The sequence below is a fragment of the Camelus bactrianus genome, unplaced genomic scaffold (assembly GCF_048773025.1).
Source record: "Camelus bactrianus isolate YW-2024 breed Bactrian camel unplaced genomic scaffold, ASM4877302v1 HiC_scaffold_43, whole genome shotgun sequence".
Lineage (NCBI taxonomy): Eukaryota > Metazoa > Chordata > Mammalia > Artiodactyla > Camelidae > Camelus > Camelus bactrianus.
The window spans coordinates 4631076-4636115 of NW_027413959.1; the positions used below are offsets into that span (position 1 = coordinate 4631076).

Sequence of the window (5040 nt, forward strand, 5' to 3'; positions counted from 1 at the left end):
TGCTTGATGACCAACCTGATGGTGTCCACAGAGCAATCCCTGCCCACTGCCCCGGGATGCCAGCCTCCTGCTCATCCAAAGGAACCCCAGGGTGCCCCGGGCACTCCTGGTGAGGACAGGCAGACCCCTCGGCTCAGGTTGGTGGTAGCACCTGCTGTCCACTTGGTCCCCTGAAGGTGGGCAGGGTGCAGGGTGTGGTCGGTGGTGGCCGTGAGGTCGGAGGATGGAGATGCGGGTGAGCACGGCCGAGAGATCAGAGCTGGCAGGGCAGCGGGCGGAGTAGTGGCTGAGCAGCTCGGAGTGATGAACGGGGTACCTCTGGGGCCTGGGGTGGCCGTGGACACCCCCAGAGGGCACGCTAGGCCCCCTGCCCGATCACGTTTCTGTGGTCTGGGACGATCGTCCGCTTCAGCTCCACCACCGAGGAGAAGATCCACTTCACCTGCAGGGACGGCGGGTGTGGGCACAGCCGGGGCCCTCGTGCCAGCTGCCCGCAAGGACCTGGCCTCCCAGCCCGGGGACTGCCGGCCGCGAGTGTACTCGGGTGGGGTGGCGCGAGGACTCCATGGGCACAGCCAGGGACAGGGAGGTCCCGACAGGGACAGAGAGAGACAGTGAGAGAACAGAATGAAATGGAGAGACAGAGGACAGTGGACAGAAAGGACAAGAGGGGAGAGTGAGGAGACAGTGACGGGACTGTGAGGGGACAGGAAGGGGACAGGGAGGGACATGGAGGGACAGGGAGTGGACAGGGAAGGGGGACTGTGCGGGCACTGTGTGGCGACAGCAGGGACAGCTGGCCTGGCCCGCCCACCTTAAAGAGGGTCACTGTGGTGCTGTAGCACACGCTGAGCAGGAAGAGGGTGATGAAGATGGAGATGGTGGTCCACAGCCCATCCAGCTCCCCGCTCTGGGCCTCGGCACAGCTCTCTTCCTCCAGGAGTGGCTCTGGACGGGGAGGGGGTGGTCAGCTCTGTGGCTGCCCATCACGTGCCAGGGCAGGGTCAGTGGCACCTGGGGGTGGGTCTGTCTGTGACAGGGCGGGTGGGGCACTAGGATCCCCTTAGGGGGCTGGATCAATGGTTCCCTGAGGTCAATCCCTGGGCACCGACCTCGTGTCCCCCATTCCTCCAGCTTGGGCCTCAGTCTTGGCCGGATTCCTTGGGCCCAGATCTCGGCCTGGCCAGTGCGTGTCCCTCATCGCCTCCTCTGCGGTGACTTTCATGGGGTCCTCTGGGGAGAGGGTGCCCTGACCCCTGCCTTCCCTCTCACCGGAGGCCAGGCCTAGACGGCAGGGGTCTGCAGAGCAGGTCTGTGGTGGGTCCTACTGCAGGGAAGGGCGGAGGCAACCTTGGGGTGTCCCTGTGTGCCTGAGGGGGTGGGGTGGGCGTGCTAGGGACCAGTGGTGTGTTGGGTCTCTGTCTGTTGAGGAGGGGGTGCAGGTGTCCTGGGGAGAGGAGGGGTGGGGGTCTGAGCTGGCCAGTGTGGTCAGAGTGTGGTCAGTGCTGCTGGGGCTTTGAGGAGTGGGGACCAAGCTGGTGTCCACCGAGGGTTCATGAGACCCGGCTCCAGGCTCTGGTCTGGCCCCGGGTCGATAACCCATTGAGGACCCAGTGAGCAAGGCTGGCTTGTGTGCACTTGTGTGGTTGTGCCCTTGTGTGCAGTTGCACAGGCACATGCGTGTGCGTGAGTCTGCAGGTGGACGAGGGGTGTGCAGGCTGGTGTGCTCCATGAGAGGGCTTGTTTCCTGTGGGCCTGGGTGAGTGTCCCCTCGAGGTTACAGATCTGGCCCCGAGCACCTCGCCTGTGGGAAGGTGAGGCCTGATCTCCGTGTGTCCTGGGAGCAGGAGGCCTGTGCCCCCAACGCCGGCCAGGCGTGGCTCCCATGTTGACAGGGTGTCAGCACATGGACCCTCGAGGCCCCGGGGATGGGAACTGTGGGGACAAGGACCTGCCACTGTCCCACAGTTGGGCTTGGACAGAGGTGGGAAGAACCGTGCACTCATGTCCGTGAGGGTCCCTGGGAGGCTCTACCAGTCCCCTCTACACGCTCCAGCCTGAGTAGGTGCTGGCCGGACCCTGGACCCTGGGGAGCAGCTGCCTCGGGCAGAGCCCCCTCTCTGGCCTCGGGCTGCTGCCTGCCTTCGTTGGCACCAAGTTTGTCCTCAGAGCCTGGCATGCCCCCGCCTCCCGCAGGCCCGGCGGGCGCCGGAGCTCTGCATAGAAAGAACCATGACAGTGTTGCAGGGCCCCAGGGAGGTACTGGGTGTTTTATTTCATGCTGGCCCCGGAGGTATGTACACAGGGGTGGGGCTCAGGCGTCCACGCGGGACCCTGAGAGCCTCGGGGAGGGGGGTTCGCTTGGGTGCCGGGGTGAGGCTCATTTACCCGGAGACTGGGAGATGGATTTCTGGGTGGAGTGATCTGTGTAGAGCCTAGTGCATCGCCACACAGGTGAAGACTTCTCCCCGCTGCCACGTGTTCTTTCCCACCGAGAGCTTGCTGTAGAGGATGTAGGTCCCGGCGTTGTCCAGCTGGGGCAGCGTGGTGGCGTAGGCGCCCTCTGCCTCCGGCCGCCCGTTCCTCTGCCACTCAGCGTTGATGTCAGGTGGGTAGAAGCCTTTGATCAGGCAGGTTACGCTCACAGTGTCCTTGGCCAGGACTTCCTGGTGTGGGGCCAGGGTGTACACCTGCGGCTCCCGGGCCTGCCCTGTGGGGACAGGTGTGTCTGCGAGCATAACGGTCACTCTGAGCAGCCCCAAAGGACCCTCCCGTGCCCGTTGTCCATCCCACCTTTGGCCTTGGAGATGGTCCTCTCGATGGGGGCCGGGGGAGCATTGTTGTTGACCTTGCACTTGAACGCCTTCCCCGTCAGCCAGTCCTGGTGCTGGATGGGCAGGACGCTGACCACGCGGTACGTGCTGTTGAACTGTTCCTCCTTTGGCTTTGTCTCCGCCGTGTGTACCTCTGTGTCATCCACGGACCAGCTGAACTCGATCTCAGGGTCTTCCTTGCCCACGTCCACCACAAGGCACGTGACCTCAGGTGTTCGGGTGCTGGAGAGGACGTCCTTGGGTTTCGGGGGGAAGATGAAGACCGTGGGCCCTCCAAGGAGCTCAGGGGCTGGAGGGGGAAACAAGATGTGGGTCAGCACTTGGACGGGCCTCCTGTAGGGCACACGTTTCCCTCATCAGGCGGGGCCTGGTCTCTGGTCACTTCCTTGCGATGGAGGGTGTAGCCTGGCTCCCTTACCTGGGCATTTGGGACACTGGGAGCTGGGGTCTTCGCTGTGGAGCGCTGCAGAGAGAGCAGATGGGGGGTTCCTGTGGGCGGGAGATGGCCCTGGGTGGAGTTTAGGTCAGGGACAGGTTGTGGAAGGTGCAGATCGGCACCAGTTCTGTGGGTTAGAGTTGTCCAGCCTGTGACCACCTTGAACCTGGTGGAAACACCCAGAGGACCCCTCACATAGCCTGGGAGGCCTTCAGGTAAGGAGACCGCATCCCCTCTGATATCCTGGGCCGAGGTCGCCATCCTGGCATGTGGTTCGAGCCGGGAGGAGGGCTGACCTCGGTCCTGTCTGGGAGTGGACGCCCTCCCTGAGGCCTGTCCTCTTGCCCACACGCTTGTCCGCCTTGGTGCTGCTGGCCGGGTGGGCTACGTTGCAGATGAAGGTCTTGCCGGCCGAGCTGCTGGCGGGCGTGGTCGCCAAGCTGCTGAGGGAGTAGAGACCCAAGGACATGAGAATGGACAGGAAGGTGTGGATGCCGCTGGACAGGGCGCCCGAGTTCCAGGTCACCGTCACCGGCTCAGGGATGTAGCCCCAGACCAGGCAGCCGAAGGCCACCGTGGAGTCAGGCATGTCCCAGCATCCAGCAGTCGGAGGATAGACCGATGGGGCCTTGGTGGAGGCTGCAAGAAAGTAGGCCGTGTGACCACCGGGGCTTCACCCCTGGGAGGGTCCGCGCAGGGTGTCACGTGCCCAGGTCTGGGCACCCCTGAGCCCAGCACCCACGTGCTTCCAGAATGTCTGCAAACCAGCTGGCTGGCAGGGCCCTCACCACCTGGGGCCTCGTGCCTCTGCAGCTGTGGGTCAGAGCTGGGTGATCACCTGGGTGACAGCCCCCCAGGTCCCTAACCTCCTGCAAGTGCCTGGCCTGACTGAGCCCTGTGTCTGAGTCCTGACCAGTGCTGCCTGCTCCTGGCAAGCGTCCACTGGTCCCCTGAGCTCACCGTCCTGCTGCCCCAGCCCGGCCCTGCCCTGGGTGAGCGGGCCTGTCCTTGGCGTGGTGGGCCTCCACCACCCAGAAGCCTGCTCTTGGCCCCTTGCCTGGCCTGCTGTTTGTCCTCCGGGCCCGTGTCTTCTGGGTCAGCTCTGCAGCCAGAGCACCTGGGCCCTGGGCTCTGGGCCCTGGCCCCCCCGGACTCTGTCCCTGCAGGCCTCCTCCTTGGCCCCTTCCCTTTCATCCCTGTGGCCTCAGCCCGGCTGCGAGTCTGTGCCTTGGGGAGCTCCGGTCCCTCTTCTGGACCTCCAGCTGCAGCCCCTCGGCTCACTTCCCCCTCCCACCAGGGCCTCTGACCCCACCCCAGCTCGTGGCTCTCAGGTCCCTGCTTTCCTTCTGCCCTTGTCCTTCCTCAGTCCAGCTCATCCCTCAGCACAGTTTGGAGACCCACACTGCCCCCACCTTCCTCTCCTGTTCGGTGCCAGCAGCCCGGGCCCATCGCTGGCCGGGCCTGTCTCCTCTCAACCTGACCCATCTGTTCTGCTAAGGCTGGCAGCCGAGCTCAGGCCCTGAATGAGCCCCGCGCTTTCCTTCCCTCTGCGGGGTCCAGGGTCTGTTTCACCCCACCAGGCTATGGCATGTCCACCCCTCCTTTCCCAGCCCGCCACAGGCCCTTGAGCCCAAGGACTGGGGCCCATCGGGTCCCCTCAGGGGTGACCCCTCTCCTTCATTCCCACAGAAGTCCCTCTCTCCACCCCAGGACGCCATCTGGCCAGCCCCTCAGGGGCTCAAGGGTTCTGCTGTCCCAGGAGCCCTCAGC

At 64.7% G+C, this 5040-nt stretch overlaps 1 pseudogene; it reads right to left on the reverse strand.

Moving 5' to 3' along the window:
• Positions 1-358: 358 nt before the first annotated feature.
• On the reverse strand, positions 359-4755 carry LOC141576888 (immunoglobulin heavy constant gamma 1-like; annotated as a pseudogene).
• Between the last annotated feature and the right edge of the window lie 285 nt (positions 4756-5040).